This window comes from Dermacentor variabilis, chromosome 10 (assembly GCF_050947875.1).
Source record: "Dermacentor variabilis isolate Ectoservices chromosome 10, ASM5094787v1, whole genome shotgun sequence".
NCBI classification, from domain to species: domain Eukaryota; kingdom Metazoa; phylum Arthropoda; class Arachnida; order Ixodida; family Ixodidae; genus Dermacentor; species Dermacentor variabilis.
The window spans coordinates 115,066,528-115,087,389 of NC_134577.1; positions in this window are offsets into that span (position 1 = coordinate 115,066,528).

The window sequence follows — 20,862 nt, forward strand, 5'->3', positions numbered from 1 at the left end:
AGGTGAAGCTGTGTTAGTACTCCATGCGCAGAAGGGCTCGCCAAAGGTCAAGCCACGCAGTTCTGGTGCTTCAATCCAACGATGATGCGATGGTTGTATCACATCATCCGATTTGGCGGCCCCGAGTAACGTTTCGAAGGATGGGCCAAAGGGATCATGCGCAGAGGTAGCACATTCCTGAAGACATCTGGATTCGGTGCAATCGGCAATCTGAAAGACAGTGCAGACAAGTTTGAACCATGTGCTCATCGCGCCGCTGCAAGACCCACTGAAGAGCATAGCGTCCGTCCTCGGCTTTATAGCACTGTATAAACGACCAGGTGAAGCTGTGTTAGTACTCCATGCGCAGAAGGGCTCGCCAAAGGTCAAGCCACGCAGTTCTGGTGCTTCAATCCAACGATGATGCGATGGTTGTATCACATCATCCGATTTGGCGGCCCCGAGTAACGTTTCGAAGGATGGGCCAAAGGGATCATGCGCAGAGGTAGCACATTCCTGAAGACATCTGGATTCGGTGCAATCGGCAATCTGAAAGACAGTGCAGACAAGTTTGAACCATGTGCTCATCGCGCCGCTGCAAGACCCACTGAAGAGCATAGCGTCCGTCCTCGGCTTTATAGCACTGTATAAACGACCAGGTGAAGCTGTGTTCGTACTCCATGCGCAGAAGGGCTCGCCAAAGGTCAAGCCACGCAGTTCTGGTGCTTCAATCCAACGATGATGCGATGGTTGTATCACATCATCCGATTTGGCGGCCCCGAGTAACGTTTCGAAGGATGGGCCAAAGGGATCATGCGCAGAGGTAGCACATTCCTGAAGACATCTGGATTCGGTGCAAGCGGCAATCTAAAAGACAGTGCAGACAAGTTTGAACCATGTGCTCATCGTGCCGCTGCAAGACCCACTGAAGAGCATAGCGTCCATCCTCGGCTTTATAGCACTGTATAAACGACCAGGTGAAGCTGTGTTAGTACTCCATGCGCAGAAGGGCTCGCCAAAGGTCAAGCCACGCAGTTCTGGTGCTTCAATCCAACGATGATGCGATGGTTGTATCACATCATCCGATTTGGCGGCCCCGAGTAACGTTTCGAAGGATGGGCCAAAGGGATCATGCGCAGAGGTAGCACATTCCTGAAGACATCTGGATTCGGTGCAATCGGCAATCTGAAAGACAGTGCAGACAAGTTTGAACCATGTGCTCATCGCGCCGCTGCAAGACCCACTGAAGAGCATAGCGTCCGTCCTCGGCTTTATAGCACTGTATAAACGACCAGGTGAAGCTGTGTTAGTACTCCATGCGCAGAAGGGCTCGCCAAAGGTCAAGCCACGCAGTTCTGGTGCTTCAATCCAACGATGATGCGATGGTTGTATCACATCATCCGATTTGGCGGCCCCGAGTAACGTTTCGAAGGATGGGCCAAAGGGATCATGCGCAGAGGTAGCACATTCCTGAAGACATCTGGATTCGGTGCAATCGGCAATCTGAAAGACAGTGCAGACAAGTTTGAACCATGTGCTCATCGCGCCGCTGCAAGACCCACTGAAGAGCATAGCGTCCGTCCTCGGCTTTATAGCACTGTATAAACGACCAGGTGAAGCTGTGTTAGTACTCCATGCGCAGAAGGGCTCGCCAAAGGTCAAGCCACGCAGTTCTGGTGCTTCAATCCAACGATGATGCGATGGTTGTATCACATCATCCGATTTGGCGGCCCCGAGTAACGTTTCGAAGGATGGGCCAAAGGGATCATGCGCAGAGGTAGCACATTCCTGAAGACATCTGGATTCGGTGCAAGCGGCAATCTAAAAGACAGTGCAGACAAGTTTGAACCATGTGCTCATCGCGCCGCTGCAAGACCCACTGAAGAGCATAGCGTCCGTCCTCGGCTTTATAGCACTGTATAAACGACCAGGTGACGCTGTGCTGGTACTCCATGCGCAGAAGGGCTCGCCAAAGGTCAAGCCACGCAGGTCTGGTACTTCAATCCAACGATGATGCGATGGTTGTATCACATCATCCGATTTGGCGGCCCCGAGTAACGTTTCGAAGGATGGGCCAGAGGGATCATGCGCAGAGGTAGCACATTCCTGAAGACATCTGGATTCGGTGCAAGCGGCAATCTAAAAGACAGTGCAGACAAGTTTGAACCATGTGCTCATCGTGCCGCTGCAAGACCCACTGAAGAGCATAGCGTCCGTCCTCGGCTTTATAGCACTGTATAAACGACCAGGTGAAGCTGTGTTAGTACTCCATGCGCAGAAGGGCTCGCCAAAGGTCAAGCCACGCAGTTCTGGTACTTCAATCCAACGATGATGCGATGGTTGTATCAGATCATCTGATTTGGCGGCCCCGAGTAACGTTTCGAAGGATGGGCCAAAGGGATCATGCGCAGAGGTGGCACATTTCTGAAGACATCTGGATTCGGTGCCTCCATCCCGCGTCGCACGCACTCGCTGACCGCAGGATGGGTCACGCCAATTGTCTCCTCGCTTGCCCCCGAACCTTGTAAAATTCCAGTGGCGAACAAGCGCAACGCGCACAGCACTTGTCGCTCCACCGACAGCGCTGTTATTCGCACGCCTCCAGAGTTCCTCCGCCACTTTGTCGCTGTGCCACCGCAGTTTCTTTCGCTAGGAAGCGGTGCCGCCTAAAAAGGTCGTCTGGCACGTCAAACAACATGTCCTCGGGCTCCCTCCTTCCGTTCCCGAGCTGCCGAGCCACCGCCGTCAACGCTAAGAAGAATTTTCTATTCCAAACGGAATGGGGGCAGCTTCCGGTTATTCCATGATAGTGATTGAAACAATGGTGTCTGGAAGGTCGTTTCAAAGCGCGATGGCTCGAGGCAAAGCCGAATAACTGAAAGCTTTAGCTTCACCAAATATGCCTTTGATGCTGAGGCGATTATGAAGGCGCCTGGGTGAGCGTAATTGTCTGTCAAGTGGCCGTGGGGATGGTGTTACGACATTAATACATTTGTGTATGAAGCATAAAATAGCAACAGAACGACGATTACTTAACGTCTGGGGGGAAATATATCTAGCTTAATCTTTATTATACTGGAATGGCACTTATAGTTACATGAAATTAATCGACCGGCCCTGTTTCGTACGTCTTCCCGCGCTGAAGTATTTTTAAATACTCTTGATGAGGCGACCAGATGGACGAAACAAATTCAAGCTGTGGGCGAACGAAGGTTAATTAGGCCAATTTGCATGTATGAGCTGAGTAAAGGAGCAAATCTCGACGTAAGCAATCCAGTGTTTGTGACGCTTTAGCACATATGTTGACGACATGCAATTTCCATGAAAGGTCGGATGTAAGATCCAAGCCTAAGTATTTATATGACATCGTACGGGGCAGTGAAACGTTGTTTACAGAATACGTGAAGCTAGAAAGCGAGTGTTTACGACCAAAGGAGATTGTTTTGCACTTAATTGAGTTCAACGTCATAAGCCAATTCTAGTCTCCTATGTCTTCAATCTCTTCTTTTAGTCGGTGTGTGGGTCACCTTGCGCTACAAACCAAGAATATGTTACCGTACCAACTCGCCCAACTTTCTATCCGTTTGCGTCCTAAACCAGTTCCCACACCAGGCATAAAGAAAGTTAAAGTCCTTTTGGAGGATTAGGAGGTCATTATGACTTTCAGTAGTGCGGTATACGATGCAGTCGTCAGCAAATAGTCGCATGCAAAATGAAATGCTAGAAGACAGGTAATTAATCTAAATTAGACAAAGGGCCCAGCACGCTGCCCTGTGGAATACCGGATATGACACCAGAAAAAGAAGCAATATTATTGACGACTGTGTACTGCTTCCGAAAAGATAGAAAGTTATGAAGTCAAGATAGCGTTAGTGAGTGTAGTCACTGAGAAGATAGATTAGATATGAGGCGGCAGTGAGCAACGCGATCAAATGTTTTTGAGTAGTCAAGGAAGATGGAATTAGACTGAAGGTTATTATCCATGTTAAAGTGCAAATCAGTGGATAATATAGTAACAACGTATCACACGAAAAAGATTTCCGGAACCAATTATGATTATTAAAAAAGAAATGATTGAACTCGAGTTGGTTATAAATATTCGATGCAATAATTCAAGCATTTTGTAACATATGCAAGTCAGTTGGATAGGGTGGTAGTTCTCCGCCATATTTCTGTTATCGCTTTTAAACACTAGAGTTTCTTTTCCAACTTCCTAGTCACGCAGAAACTGTCCTGTTGATAAATATTGTGCGAAAATATGATATAATATTGTCACGTGGTGGTGACGTGAAGCCGAAAACTAACTTTTATTGGGCGAACCTGTGCCCACAAAAACAGCCTACACATTTAGCACAACGATAGCGGCGCACACGGTCGGCGATCGTCGAGAATGTGATCGGCGGGTCAAGCGCGTCGGCTTTTATAGAGCAGTCGTCGAATGTTCCAGACTAATCGTTCGGACCCGCGTGCCTTCCACAAAGTTCTACACCATTCGCGTCAGGTGATGAAATCAGATTACATAAAGTTCGGCGACAACAGACAGCGGATAGAAGCATCGACAACTTTCCAGAAACTTCGGATACATGCAGGCGCGTCCCACGCTGTGCGATTACATTTGTTAGGCGGCGAAACGTGGTTGCCCGATACAGATAAGTACACGTGTCAATACCCCCCTCTTAAGAAGCATCGTCCCGATGCTACGAATATAAGACAGCGAAACGCAAAAGGACACTTATTAAACATAAGTAACAAAACAACGAAAAGAAACAAAGTCCAAAGATCAGTTACGCGAAGCCCCAAAGTTCATTAACGCTGGTAGTACGGCTTGAGTCGCACAACGTGGACTATTTCAGGCCGTGAGCGGCGCCGCTGTGATAGCGAAATGCCGTCTGGCACGACGTCATAGCCCAGTGCGCCAATACGTCGGATGATCTTGTACGGTCCGAAATAGCGACGCAAAAGCTTCTCGCTCAGTCCTCGTCGGCGTATAGGGGTCCAAACCCAAACACGGTCACCGGGCTGGTACTCGACGAAGCGTCGTCGGAGGTTGTAGTGTCGGCTGTCGGTCTTCTGCTGGTTCTTGATTCGCAGGCGGGCGAGCTGTCGGGCTTCTTCGGCGCGCTGGAAACAAGTAGCGACGTCAAGATTTTCCTCGTCAGTGACGTGCGGCAGCATGGCGTCGAGCGTCGTCGTCGGGTTCCTCCCGTAAACCAGCTTAAATGGCGTGATCTGTGTTGTTTCTTGCACCGCCGTGTTGTAAGCGAATGTTACGTACAGCAGGACCGCATCCCACGTCTTGTGCTCGACGTCGACGTACATTGCTAGCATGTCGGCGAGGGTCTTCAGGCGCTCCGTGAGACCATTCGTCTGCGGATGGTAGGCAGTTGTCCTCCTGTGACTTGTCTGGCTGTATTGCAGAATGGCTTGCGTGAGCTCTGCTGTAAAAGCCGTTCCTCTGTCGGTGACGACGACTTCTGGAGCACCATGTCGCAGCAGGATGTTCTCGACGAAAAAATTTCGCCACTTCGGCTGCGCTGCCTTTTGGTAGAGCTTTAGTTTCAGCGAAGCGGGTGAGATAGTCCGTCGCCACGACGATCCACTTATTTCCCGATGTTGATGTCGGAAACGGTCCTAACAAGTCCATCCCGATCTGCTAAAAAGGTCGGTAAGGAGGCTTGATCGGCTGTAGTAATCCCGCTGGCCTTGTCGGTGATGTCTTGCGTCGCTGACAGTCTCGGCATGTCTTGACGTAACGCACGACATCAGCGGTTAGGTGCGGCCAGTTATACCTTTCTTGTAATACCTTTCGTGTTCTACCCCGCACCTCCACTAGATGTCACGTGGTGGTGACGTTGAAGAACACAGTAGCAATACTGTGATGCACAAAACTAACTTTTATTGGACGAACCTGTGCCCACAAAAACAGCCTACACATTTAGCACAACGATAGCGGCGAACACGGTCGGCGATCGTCGAGAATCTGATCAGCGGGTCAAGCGCGTCGGCTTTTGTAGAGCAGTCGTCGAATGTTCCAGACTAATCGTTCGGACCCGCGTGCCTTCCCCAAAGTTCTACACCATTCGCGTCAGGTGATGAAATCAGATTACATAAGGTTCGGTGACAACAGACAGCGGATAAAAGCATCGATAACTTTCCAGAAACTTCGGATACATGCAGGCGCGTCCCACGCTGTGCGATTACATTTGTTAGGCGGCGAAACGTGGTTGCCCGATAAAGATAAGTACACGTGTCAATATTTTACTAGAGATAGACAGTGTATTCTTCAAGATTTTAGAACATATGTTATCGCGACCAGCAAAGGAAGATACCCTAAGGTTAGTAATGAGACGTGCGATTCCTTCAATGGTGATGTCAGTGGGCTCTGTAAATCGAAATTCATGATCAGGAATAAAGGGCACATTGCAGTAATCTTCAGCAGTAAATACAGATGAAAAGAACCTATTGAATTCCGATACACACTCTTGATCCACCCGCCGTGGTTGCTCAGTGGCCATGGTGTAGGGCTGCTGAGCACAAGGTCGCGGGATCGAATCCGCATTTTGATGGGGGTGAAATGCGAAAACAGCCGTGTACCTAGATTTAGGCGCACGTTAAAGAACCTCAGGTGATAGAAATTTTCAGAGTCCTCCACTACGGCGTGCCTCATAATCAGTAAGTGGTTTTGGCACGTAAAATCCCATAATTGAATTGAATTGAACTCTCTTGATCTGACAGCACGATTTGGTCATCAGTTTGTAGCGTCGTGTGATGGATAGTCTTACCCGGAGCAATCACTCCGCTACATTTTCTAGGATTAGAAGCTTGCAATGAATGTAGGTCGCGGGAGTAGTAGTACTTGTCCTTAGCAGAGGCTGCTTCAGCGCAGTATTTCTTTAAACGCATTTTATATTCACCCCATAAATTAGAATTCCGCAATTTCTGAGCGCGTTTGTGTAAGTCACCGACAAACCGACCTTTTGGCAACACAACAAACCCTCCTTCCTTATCTGACTTTTCTGACTTTGACGAAAAAGCGCAGGCAGCGGTGAATAAGAATTTCGTTCCTATTAGTAAGAGTGCAGTTAGAGTCAAGTCGAAATTCATCGAGTTCTGCAAAAGTTTGAACTTGACCACCCTTGGTAAAGGTATCAAGAATAGCAAAGAAAGCTGTTTGACCGTGTTCTTTACCGCGAAAACACACAAGCCCGATATTCCTTTCAGAACTATCGTTAGCGAGCGCGGGGCGTGGCAGCATTGCGTGAGCCTTTTTCTTTTGAATAAGCTTAAGACGCTGCAAGTGGATGACCCTTTCCGTGTTAAAAGTTCTTCGGAGGTCGCGCAATTTTTTAAGTGTAATGACGGCATTAAGTATGGTTTTTCCGTTGACATAGAAGATCTATTCTACTCAATTCCTCAGGACAAGCTTCTCGTTTTCTTAAGGGAATGTATTGAATACAACGACGTGGTCGACTTCCAGAACTCAGCCGGCCTTTCAGTGGACAGCTTTTTAACATTGCTCGAGTTTTATTTAAGTGTGACTTTTATTCTTTACAACGAGCAGCCATATCTGCAACGCCGGGGAGTGTGTATTGGGTCTTGTGTTGCTCCTATTTTGTGCGACATTTTTTTGTCTTTTGTTGATAGGTCTTTAGAGCAGGTTTTTAATGGGCGGCAGGTTTTAAAAGTTTTTAGGTGTGTTGATGATTTTTAGTGCTTTTAAACAATAAGGGTGACTATACATCTCCTGCTTCTATTTTAAAATCTTTTAACAACCAAGGCCAAGGGCTTGTTTTTACCCATGAACTTCCTGACGACACAGGCCTGCAGTTCTTAGATTTAAAATTGTCTTTTGAAGTTGGCCACGTCTGCTGGTCCTATCAACCGCGAGCCATGAAGAAGCAATTGCTGCCGTACGATTCCGCACACTCTAAAGTGGTGAAGCGAGCAGTTGGTAGTCTTTGCTTGGAATCGGCTTTGCGGAAATCGTGCGCACACCAAATGCGGTCTAGTTTTACGAACCAAGTTGGACGCCTTTTGGCAGCTGGTTACCCTTTGACGGTCGTCAATGCTATAGTAGAGTCTCTTCTGCAAAAAGTAAAGCTTGGAGCACGAAGGGCGAGCGCAGAAGTCGAACGACAGAAGGTAAGACCAGAGGTTATTCCCTATGTACACAAGGTGTCACACAACCTTAGAAAGGTTGCTAACCGTCGTGGTATTCCTCTGGTTTTCTCTGCGCCCAACAAGCTTTCAAAGCTGTGTTCTCGAGTTTGCTGTAAGAGCAGGCGGGGCTGCCGCACGAGGCGTGAGAAGCCCTTTGTTGAGTGCTCCAGAGGGGTTGTTTACGCAATTCCTTTGCACCCTTGTGGGCAGCTCTACATTGGTCAAACTGAGCGTTGTGTGAATGACCGTTTAAGGGAACATGCGCAAAAACTAAAGAAAAAAAGAGGATAAGGGCGCACATTTGGTGGCTCATGTTACCGCGTGTGGCTGCGACGCTCGATTTTCTGCGACAACTGTTCTTGGCAGGAGCGGCAATGCGTCTTCCAGGCTCGCTCTTGAGGCCTTCTTTATCAAGAAAAATAGAGATAGATGTGTGAGTGAGCCTTCCATCACATTACTGGATGCCGAATTTAACTTCTTGCGCGACCGCCTTTGATGTGCATGTACTGGCTTCACTTCTGCTTGGTAGACGCATGCGTGACAAGAGGATATATATATATATATATATATATATATATATATATATATATATATATATATGCACTATCCTTCCTTCCATTAAACAGTTGTGAGTAGCGCTTGTCCTTGTCTGTCTTCCTTGTGTCCGTGGTTTTATTTGCGCTAAGCTTCTACTTCAAATATGGACGACCAACTAGCCCAACAGTCAACTCTTCTATAATCGCTGGGACCCGCGCGCCTTCCACAAAGTCCTGCATTATTCGCGTCGCGCACACATGCAATCAGATTACACAAGTTTCGGTCACAGACAGTGGATGGAACCATCGATAACATTCCAGAAACTTCCCACACATGCAAGCGCGTCCTGCGCTGTGCGATAACATTTGTTTGGCGGTGAAACGTGTCACCCGATAAAGATAAGTACACGTGTCAATATCAGCAGAAAATTGCTTTCTAGCCTCGTCAATACTTTAACGTAATTGTTCTACAACGTATTGGTCATAATCAGGAGGGCGATAGCAAGGACCAATTATTAATTTCACAGATGAGGATGGCGGCTTCGGCGAAGGCCCGTGCCCAGCGCACTTCGAGAACTCGGCGTACGCTCTCTCAAAAGAAGTAAGAGGGTGGAACGCGCGCACTGCACGGGAGAGAGAAACCATCAGCGGTCAATAAACTCCAAAGCCAATTTCCAACGAAAGACGTATAAACACACCGAATAACGTGACAAAGAGAAAAGTTATTCTTGCACTATCTGAGGCTGTGCGCAGCGGTCACCGGCCAGCGAAAGCAGCGAGAAGGAGATGTAGGAGTTCGTACGGTATCTTGCAGGACGTGTTTGTCTGTGGTCCGCATAAAACAATCGCTTCAGTGGCTGGGTTGACGATCCGCAAGCAGCGCCTTACGCTCACCTTTCAACCTCGAAGCGTTAAAGCTGGACGACATCGGAAAATTTGTCTTTCGACGTGCGCGTGTCAGGCCCGTGGGTAAATGCAACAGCAAAAACGAATGACAGTTGCTCACGTGCTCCAGCAGCTGCACTTGCAAGAGGTAAGTTTGTTGACTGACATTCAACGTGGATGTACATATATGGGAGAGGTTTACGCGGTGATGCACTGCAGTGATCGCTAGTGGCGTTGATCGAGCTGATTGCTTAGCGCGGGCGTCGGCTTAGCATTGTTAGCGTTGGCCGACATTAGCTTTAAAATAATCTTGCCTTTCGAGAGTTAAGCATCCTGTTGGCTACGCGTTGCACGGCAACGCATAGTAAAGCACTCAGTGTCGCGTCATATGGCCAGATAAAAGAATTGGTAGCGGAAAGAAACAAATCGTTGACCAATTTTACGAATATATGGCGTTTTCTCAACAGTACGAATGTTTTGTAACGCGATAGTGTTAAGTAGCCCGCGTCACTGAAAATCCGATGTCGCTGTTATGCGTCCGGCGTCGGACATCACTACGGCAAAAATATTTTCGAACCACACATACCCAGGCCATCCATATGACGTAAGGGATTGATTGAACTAATTGAATTTTTCAAGGTAAAATACGTGGGAAAAGCGTAAACTACGAGTTGCACACAACTTGCAGACATAATAGCTCTCGGATTGTAATTTGAATATACGAGAACACATATTCCTGTTACGCGAAAGCACAAACAAGTCCCTTTTCCAGCGTTTCTACAATGCATAGCCCGGAGATGGCGTCCGGCTTTTGTGCACGCCGGCGCGTAAATATCTCAGAGCCCACGGAGCGGCCCGCCCGCTACCTTGAAACACTTCCAGATGGCGCTCGCCTCCACCGCATCGCGGCAAATGCAAGAGGCCGCGCCTCTACCAGAGAGCACGCCTTCGTGCATAGCGTCCGCCGCGAGCGCTTCCCGGTAAACATTGCGGTTACATGCGCTGCTGTTGCCGGGAAGCGTGCGTAGCCAGCAGGGGTCTTTGAATGCTATCGCGTTTCACTCTTCAAGGCGAAGCTTAAGCGTCCTCCAAATTTCTTTATTACTCAAAATTTTTGAACGAGCTCATGACAAGCACTTATATATAAAGCACCGTTACAGATTTCTATCAGGTCATTTTATCTCGCAACATTGGTCACTCACCTGCTTCTTTGGCTACAATGTCCACACTTACCGTGGCCCATAGCATGCTGAAGTGCAAAGACATTGACATATAGCATGAAGCGACCATTCTGCATAATTATGGAGCAGTTTTGTGTGCAAAGTTTTGAGCCAAGCGGGTTTTGAAGACCACACTAAATACCTTTTTGACCCACCATGGTGGCTTAGTGGCTGTGGCATTGCACTAGTATGCATGAGGTCAAGCCAAGTCAAATCAAGTCTTTTATGTCAATTATGAACTTTGGAGGTGTTACAGGCGAAAAGCGGTTGCAGGCCACTTGGAAGTGCCTGAGGGCCCGAACAGAGACAACGGCTGCCTCGAAATGCACGTTCGCAATTCGTTAAAGCAGCTAAACACCGTGACAGAAACTAATGAGATGAAGACGCGACAACTTACATAAACTGCATCTTAACAGACAAAGGGAGACAAAGCAGTATATTTTAAAAAATTAGCAGGCTCCTAATAAAGTATAACACTAAGCTATTTAACTAATAACCAAATTAAGAGCGATACAACAGCAAAGAGAAAAAGAGAGTGAGAGAGGAACTAAATATATTTAGTTCCTCTCTCACTTGGTGTCATCTGCGAAATGGCTATAGCCATTTCGCAGATGACACCAAGAGAAGCTAATAGAAAAAAATAAAATAGCTTTAGCGAGGAAGTTTAAACAGGTACCGCATTTGCCGTTCAGTATAACTGGTAAAGTTATCATCATGGTTTTGATATTTATTTAGTAAAATAGTAGCACAAAAGAACTTCATTGTGAAGCATAATTCGTGGGTCGATGGGGAACCCGCCACATGTACCTCATGTGTGTGCGTAAGTCCGTATGTGAATTCGTAGATTAGGGATTTTCTTAACATCTGCAATTAGTCGCTCGAATAAAACAAAGAATAAACCACCCGAAAATGAAATATTTGATGCACACTTATTGCATTATAACGTAAAAACGGCAAGTCCTGTGAGTACATTGGCGATGCAGCTAAGGGCTCTATTCTGCATAAGAAAGATTGCATCCGTGTTTTGTGCAGTGGTCACACCTTTAACCAGTGCACAATAATTTTAACGTGAAAGCGTTAAGGCGTGGTTAAGGGCCCCCGAGTCGCAGAAAATCCGGCCTCGGTGTCCAGCGGCACACGTCGCGGCGGCAACAATAATTCGAACTAAATACCAAACCACGCCCACCCAGCCCCTCTTCCACCGCCGAAGTTGCTCGTACCTTGTTTTTCATTCTTTAAAACGTTATTCCTCGGAATTTTGAGAACGACAGCCTACAAACAAATGTAATGAAAAAAAAAAAACACCGACAGCCCATCTCTGTTACGTTATCTCTTCCCAGAGGGAAATATCAAAATTGCGAAACAATAACCGGAGATCAAGCCATGCGAGAGGCCGCCTTCCTACCACAAAGCTTGTCCTTCGTGCATAGCGTTCGCCGCCAGCGTTTCCCGGTAAACGTTGTGCTGACATAAGCTTCCGTTGCCGGGAAGCATGAAAAGCAGTCAAGCGTCTTAGAATGCTATCGTGTTCCACTCTCAAAGGCGAAGCTTAAGCTTCCTCCAAATTTTATGTGCTCAAACACGGAAAACCAAATATGCACTGTCGGTTTTATGGGATGGAATTTCTGCGACGCAAAAGTACACCAGTTACACTACAAAATGATTTCAGCAGGGAACCAATGTGACACGTTCACTTAAAAGTGCTGTAAAACGTAACACTGGTTATTTTATTCTTTGTGACTATGTCAATGTGCATGCCGCCGAGAAGTATAGGTTCATAAATTCTACCATCTTTGTTTACTGCCTTAACACTGACTTACTATATTAAACCATTAAACCATTGAATCGTTAAAATATTTCTGTTTGATCAGCTGAAAACATCAGAGAACACCATTTGGGCGTTCGTAGTAATCCTGCTGCGTCGGAACCAGATACATATATGCTTGTGTCATCAGCATAAAAAACGACGCATCATTGCTAACTGGAACAATATTTTTAGTACATACGTTGAAAAGCAGTGGTCACGTTATACTGCCTTGACGTACGTCCTACATTATACGGTTTGTAAGAAAATAAATGGTCACCAATAGCAACTCACTGTTTTCCACCAGTGAGATAAGAACGGAAATGTGAATGAGCTACGCACCGTACACTGTAAGAGCGCAAGGTATCAGACAAGACATGATCGCTCAGCATATCGAACGCTTTAATTGTCAAGGAGAATACAGTGTTACCATTTTGATTCACTATTGCAATTCATTCGTTCTTCTCATTCTAGCAAGTCTGGCTAGATTTAAGTTGTAGGCCGTGCTGGCATTCGGAAATTATATTATGCTTACGAACATAGCTATGTTCAGGATTTCTTTTTTCATTTTTTCCCCAAAGCTTGTTTTAAGGTAATCTATCCTGCCCATGGTTAAATTTAATATTTCCGTTGTACAGCCGCGGCCACGTCTGTGTAGAGCGCGCGAGCAGACGGCCTTGCTCTGCGGGGCGACACCGTGCGGCAGCTGCGGGATCGGACGCAATGGGCCCAGGAGCATGCGCGGCCTAATATACATGCAGAACTGCATTGCACGAGTGGCAAAGTTGAAACGGGCAGCTGTTTAACCAAATATGTACGCTTCCTCAGGGCGCTCTCGGTATCGCCATGCCAAAAGATTACGCGTTTCAGCTGATAACACGCGCCCGACTCTCACAACAAACTATGCGTGCTTTCTGGCCGTTCCGATTTCGCGGCGATACGAAAAGATGATAACGCCAACAACAGCGTAAAAAGAAAATCGAGGCGTTAATTTTTCGACGCCGTCTTCTGCCTGCCCTTGGCGCTTTTAGATAATGCGTTATTTTGTATTTTGGCTCAACATTAATAATTACAGGACGTGGTGTGTTCAGCCATTGCCGAAGAAGAGAAGCCTCAGCGTACGGACAGCGTTTCCACAAAGGGTCTTGTGGTTAAAGCTTTGCCTCCTTCCTGATGTTGCCCTTGTTAGGCCGCTGCAGACTACTTCAAATCCCTGTCTTTCTGTGGCTCCCTTGTCGTTCTTTTGAGAAAACTGCATTATGCTCAATACCATAGCCATTAGAGGAGCAATGAGCGCTTCGTTCGATCATTAGTTTACGCGACGACTTCCACTTTTTAAAAATAAACATGGAAACACTAAAGAACAACTTTTATTTATGCGAAAATATGCAACGAGAAAGGGCGGGTATACTCTAATAGAAAATGGGTCCTCCACGATTCTGTTTCACAGTTTCGATCCTCTTGGAAAGCGAGTCGTACAGCTGATTCACAAGGTCTAGCAGCTGTCGGAGACGGTCCCACTCCTCTTTAGTAGCCAACCAAAGCGCGTCAGGGGTGGCTGCGGCTAGACCTGCTTTTTTGGCTAGATTTGATTTCCTCATTCCCCACACATTTTCTATGATATATAAATCGGGGCTTCTCGCAGGCCATTTTAGCCTTGTCACACCCAAACTGTCCAGCGTCTTCTGCACTGCCTTTGATGTGTGCATGGGTGCGTTGTCCTGTTGTAGCCAGTAAAGTTCATCTGGGAAGGGGCCATCGAGAACATGCGGAATAAGCACTGCCTCCAAAACGTCCACGTACGTTTCAGAGGTCATCTTCCCTGAAAATCGATGCAATGGTCCCAGACCTGTGTGGCTGACCGCGCCCCACACGTGAACAGCGGTGCGCCCGCTTGAGCGAGTACCCAAGACATAGCGCTCCTCGTACCTGCAGGAGATGTGTCATCGACATATGAATTAAACTAATAGCTATTGCGTTGACATGTTTTGGTAAACAAGCATGGACCGCGTTACAAAAAAACGAAATGAAAGTGCTTGATGTCAATTAAAGCTTCGCTGAGTAAGGCTAACTCCGAAAGCACGCAGGAAGAAAAAAGATTTAGTGGCAAGTTTGAAGGTAAATATTATCATATTACATGTCGTAACTGCTTAGAAGCTTGAGACTACACAAAAGGTGTTTTCCTTTTCAAGCAACGCTGTTCCTGAAAGAAGTAGGGAACTACCCAGCGCTCACAGCCAGTAACAACAGTATAAGAATACGTGACATACCGGCACTTGCGCGGACGCCGCACCCTCCTCTGCTGGTCCCAACGGGTGCAGAACGAGGCCTCATCCGTGAGCAGAACCGCGCGCCAGTTGTTCGGGCCCCAAGGCTCCACCGCAGACGCAAATTCAAGTCTCTAATTGCGGTGTCTTTCATCCAGCATCACTTTTTGTGCTGACACTCTGCTTCTTACACCGGCTTCGTGAAGCCGTCTCTTGATTGTCCTAAGGCTGATGTTTCCGAGCCCAACTTCGTCCCTTATTTCTCTGGCGCTGAGGTAAGGATCGGTCACAGCTGCTGCCACGATTAAGCGGTCCTCATCTTCTGATGTCACCCGCTGTCGACTTGCACGAGGATCACCACTAATTCGTCCTTCATAATAAGCAGCCTGAAGGACCCTGTTAACTGTGCGCATAGGGCGCTGGGTAGCTGCGCATATCGCTCTTTGGGACATTGTGCGCCTCATAATAGCAATTGCGCGTAGCTCACCCGCTGTGAGTCGGGGAGCCATTGCGAATAAATTCTGCGAAAAGGTTTGACTTCTATGTCTAATATAGGCAGCACGCATGCGATGTTGTCATTTCATTGGCCGATAACATTATTTGGGATTGGTGAAAACATAGCTTTTCATATCAAGTGCCTTGACAGAATCGCACACGCTATCACTCACGTGCGCAATTCCCTTGTCATCGCGCGTAGTAAGATGGCGCCCTCGGGTAATGCGCACAACCGGTAAAACACGTGCGCTTACCAACATAATTTCTGGTTTAAAGCAGCGTGCGCCGACCTGCATGTCTATTAGGCCGCGCATGCTCCTGGGCACAGTGCGTCAGATCCCGCAACTTCCGCACGGTGTCGCCCCGCAGAGCAAGGCCGTCTGCTCGCGCGCTCTACACAGACGTGGCCGCGGCTGTACTCACATAGTACTTGCTTTTGCATTACTTCCTAATAGTATACGTATGTATCTGTAAGTTGACGCCTACCCGCCTGTGCAATCACATGTGAGCGCCCACTGCCTCCTATCGCCTTTCATGGGTTTTCGGGCTGGCAAAGTTGCCTGCGCCCAAATTTTTACCTAGAGCCCCACCAGAGAATTCGTTTTATGAGAAATAAAGCCATTCATTCTTTCAAAAAACGTTGCTGATGCGGGGAAACAAGATTCTATTTAACCCATTACCAAATACTGGTGTAACAGACATTGGCCTGTAGTTATTAACACCATATTTGTCTCCGCTTTTATGGAACTCTGAAATTGTTGTAATATTAAATGAATCGGGAAAGCAACCTGTTTCTAAGCTATATTAAACGTGTATTGGAGGCAAGGAGCAAAAAGACCAATTAAACATCTAATAGTTTCTACCTGGAAGCTGTCAACATATTTCGCCTTGCTGTTCCTTAAACTCCTAAATGTATAGTACATCTCAGTAGCATCTGAGGCGCAGAAACAACATGTCAACATCCTGGTTTTCTAGTGGAACATCGCAGTGTTGCCCACTAGCATGAAGTTTGCAAAATACTCTTTGAAGTGTTCTGCGAAGAACACAAGGGAAATTTTCCCATCACTTAGAGTTATTTCTGTTAAAATATTTGTAGATGTTTTACAATTTAAAGCTTGATTTATAATCTTCCATTTTCGGTCTGCACATCGCCTGTCAAGCTAAGACAAAGCATTGTCGTATTAGAGTATCATAACCTTTTCAAACTCTGCGGTGAATTTGCAACGATACTTTTTTAAGGTGAAAGAATCGTTAATATCCTTTGCGGTGAATTTTTTTAAAAGATACGGTTCTTTTATTGATTCTATAAAAAGTTCGGAGCTAATTGAAGGCTTTCTGCTCTTTTTATGCCGCTAGCAAGGCGCATTTCTTTCTGTCGGCGTCGCCGTGACGTTCTGTATAACGTCCAAGGGCGACGGCACCGTCACCGCGCGCCGTCTGCTCCATGTTCCAGTAAAAGCCCGCAAGGAGAGCCGACAATCGCAGCTCAACACGGCGCCCAAGAGGGAGGAAAGCTGCGAAGGAACACGCTGTCTTTCATGTTGTGAAAGGCCATGGCTGGGATGGGAGGGAGGGAGAGGAGGAGGTGGAGTTGTTCTTCGGTATGAACTAACGTATCAACTGCGCCTTTTTTCGTCCGCGCGCAGTGGAAACCGTCGATCGCGGCTCAGTCCCGCGCGCGAGGTAGGAAAGCGAGGAGGCAGCGTGGCGTTCCACTCCGGCAAAACTTCGTACTTTGCGTGGCAGCGCGCGGTCGCACGCCATATTTTAACGCGGCAGCGTTAAGGAGCTCGGGTCGCAGAGAAACCGGTGTCGCCGGCGTAAGAAGCGTTGGCCGTGAGCGATAAATCCCGGAAGGCACTTCATAAAAAAAACACCTTGCAGCATGGGCTGGTGGGAATCGAACCAGGGTATCCGGAGTGTGAGACGGAGACGCTACCACCCAGCCACGAGTTTTTTTTTTTTTTATTACCGACTTGGCAAAAGAAAATACAATGTGAGTATTACATGGCCATAACAAACAACTAGTCAAGGCCGGGTCAGCGTGGTGTGATAAGAACGATATAGGCTAGTCACTTTGTCCAAAGCACCTAGCCAATCAGGAGGATCACTCTGTGCACAGAAAAATTCGCGTTATATAACACACTTTCAATGAAATATTCATGTGCTGGAGCCTGAACAATGCGCTCATGTCTAATATCCATACGCGTTCGCCACACACTGTGCATGCACAGAAGCATTAACAGATCGACAGGCACTCCCTCTAGTTCCGCGCATGGCAGGAAGCGTATCCCGAAAGCACTTAACGGCAATTCCTTTCTAAGGCTACGTTTTAAAATATCCCACAAAAACACTGCGTCATGGCAGTCCAAAAAGATATGCTCAATCGTCTCCGGTTTTTTGCATATAAAGCAATTCACAGACCAAGGTACAAAAATGCCTTTGCTTTGCAGCCACGGTTTCACTGGGAGAGTGCCTGAGTTCGCTCGTTCAAAGCGGTGCAAAATCGCCTCTGGGGAATGCGGTGTTGCCTTAGAAACGTGCCATAGAAAGTTATACTGCGGTGTATGTCGGTAATTATGACCATGTAAATTACAGAAGTCGCAGTTTCACGAGTAGCGAAGTACGTTTCCGCTACATTTCCTCTGCGCACACGCAGAGCCATCTCTCGGCAAACACAGAAGACCCCCTCCTCGCAATGTACGGCGCTGCCCCGACACGTGGTGCGCCACTCGCCCCATGATCGCGTCCGCCTTCATTGCGCGTTGCGGCCCGGCTCTCAGTGCCGATCGCGACGTTTGGCTCGCGTAGATCGTTTGAGTAGGCGGTGGGAACGTGGGGAGGGATAACGCTATCGCGGTCCACTCTTGAAGGCGAAGCTTAAGCGTCCTCCAATTTTTGAAAGCGATTTGCGCACGGCTCATACCCTTGTGCATGCTCTGTTCTCGCTGTCAGTTTGCAACAAAAAATGGGTTACTGCCACTTTTAACAGACAAAACTTCAGAATCATGACTTACAAATGTGAACTATTGTGCTATCTCGCAGTCGCTTTGGCGTCTAACATGAGCAGCTTCTACTCGACCACGCAATCTACTTCAGTTTCTAAAGTAATGGTCGTAGTTATTCGTGATCAGCATGTTAATGCCGTCATGGTACTAGGTCTCCGACATCATGATTACGTCAAAGAGGAAGCGAAACTCACAAAGAAATATCGTAAGTTCATCATTCTTTGGAGTGGCAGAACACGCACTAATATCATTGGGAGCTCGGTCAAAGAATACATGTTTTGGCAGCTTGAGAACGGAGAGTCGACTGGCTTTATTGAAGAGTAAAAGCAAGTTTGCGGAGCCACCTCGGTTCCAAGAAAGAGCAAAGAGCAATGACTCGCCCCAGTCCCCCACCCCACCCCGGCCAGGCGTGGCGAAGTGACGGATGGTCCCTACATGGCCTCCTCCCCCCCTCTCTAAATTGTCGGTGGCTTAGGTGTGAATAGCGGATGGAATAAAGAAGTCATGTTTAAGAGAGGCTGGTTTCACGCGGTCGCCCGACACTGTCCCATTCTTGCTGCGAACGTCAGTCTTCAAGGTTTTTTCAAAGCGCGAAACCGCACGAAGCGGGCCTTCATAGCAAGGAGTCAATGGTACCTTGATAGAGTCTCGCCGCAGAAAGACGTGCATGTTTGTGTCCATTGTTGGGAAACTAAACACAGGCAGCCCGCTGGCGATGTGGGGGGTTGTAGGTCGAAGCTGGTCGAGCCAGGAATGAAGCCTCTCTCTATGCTGCGCGGCCCCTGGCGGAGTGTCTTGCTGGTTGCCGAAAAGCGTGGCCAAGTCAACTACCACAATGGCAGCCCCAACGTTGCCTATCGTGGTGCAACAGCCCAGGGAGCCACCGACCTTCCTCGGATCATCGTTTGAAGACCCTGAAAACTGGCTGGAAACGTATGAAAAGGTCGCTATATTTAACAACCAGAACCGAGATGACAAGATGCGTCTTCTCATTGAAAGACGCCACCAGGACGTGGTTCGAGAATTGAGAAACCACCTTAACAACGTGCGACGAGTCCCTACAGACCTTCACAAGCGTCGTGCGCAAAGAGTGAGCACGACCTGTACTGGAAACCTGAGGGCGACTGCCAAATGCGACCATCTCCATCTTCATGGAAACGATGACCAGTCGTTGTCAACACACCGAGCCGGAAATATCTTTGGAGAAAAAGTCCGCTTCCTGACGCGGGGCGTAAAGCAAGAGGTGTACGCCGGACTGACCCGTAACCCGCCGAAGACTGTAGCTGAGTTATTAACAGAGCCAACGACGATTGAGGAGACGCTGGAAATGCACACTAGGCGATATAACCGCCAAGTGCTTTCGCCAAAGAGCAAAATTCAAGCACTAGGCTTCGATGAGCTCCGAGAGACCCTCAGAACAGCAGTACGCGAAGAACGGCGCAGGATGTTGCCTTCGACGCAGCCTCAAGTAGCATCCATTGCTGACATCATCCTGAACATCGTTCTGCTGATATTGCTGACAACGGGTACAACATTGTGCTACGGTTGAACAGTGTGTTTGTCGCGAAGTGTCCGTGTATTGACGATGTCTCGTTGTTATTCTTGCCGCAAGGTACCGCACGATATTGACTTTGTTCTAACTTGTAGTCAATGCGAGCTTTCTTTTCATTGCGGTGAATGCTCAGGAGTAAGCGAAAACACGCTGAAGGGTAAACGGGAGCAGTACAGGACTGGTTGGAAATGTGAGGCGTGCAGGGATTGCGGAGGTAAAAGTGGCACCAGCACGCTGGCGCCAAGGACAGACTCAGAGATTCTTACAAAACTTGCAGAAATGGACCGTGAGCTCAGTTCACTCCTTGTGACACCAAACAAAATGACAGAAATCGAGAAGTCAATTAAAATGCTATGTGATCAATTTAACAAAATTCAAAATCGTCGATATATCCAAGGGAAGGAAATAAAAAAAGTGAAACGTATGGTGGAAAAGATTGAGCGCAGGGGCGCGGCAGAACGACTCTGTCGACTTGAGTCTGACCTTGAAGCACTTGAGTGGCGCAGTAGAAGACTAAACATTGAAGTACATGGGATTTCGGAAACCGAAGGGGAGAATCCACTTGAGAAGGTTAATAACCTAGGTGCACAACTGGAAATGCAACCCATCACAGCCCAAGATATAGTCGCTGTTCACAGATTGCCGGCTAAGACAGGGAAAGCGCGCGCGATAATCTTGCGCTTCGTGCGCCAGGAGGCTAGAGACGCTTGTATTGCCAAGCCAAAGGTTTTGAAAGACTAGAGAAACAGGGTTTTCATTGATGAAAACCTAGCCTCACGAACCAGTAAGCTTCTTGCTGCCACAAAAGAATGTGCGAAGAATGCACACTATCAGTTTGTTTGGCATGCAAATGACAAGGTGCTGATGCGCAAATCGAGTGGTGAACCAGCGACGGTAGTGAAAGACGAAAAAAGTGATCCTTGGCGGCGATTATAACGTTGACATGAGTGCATGTA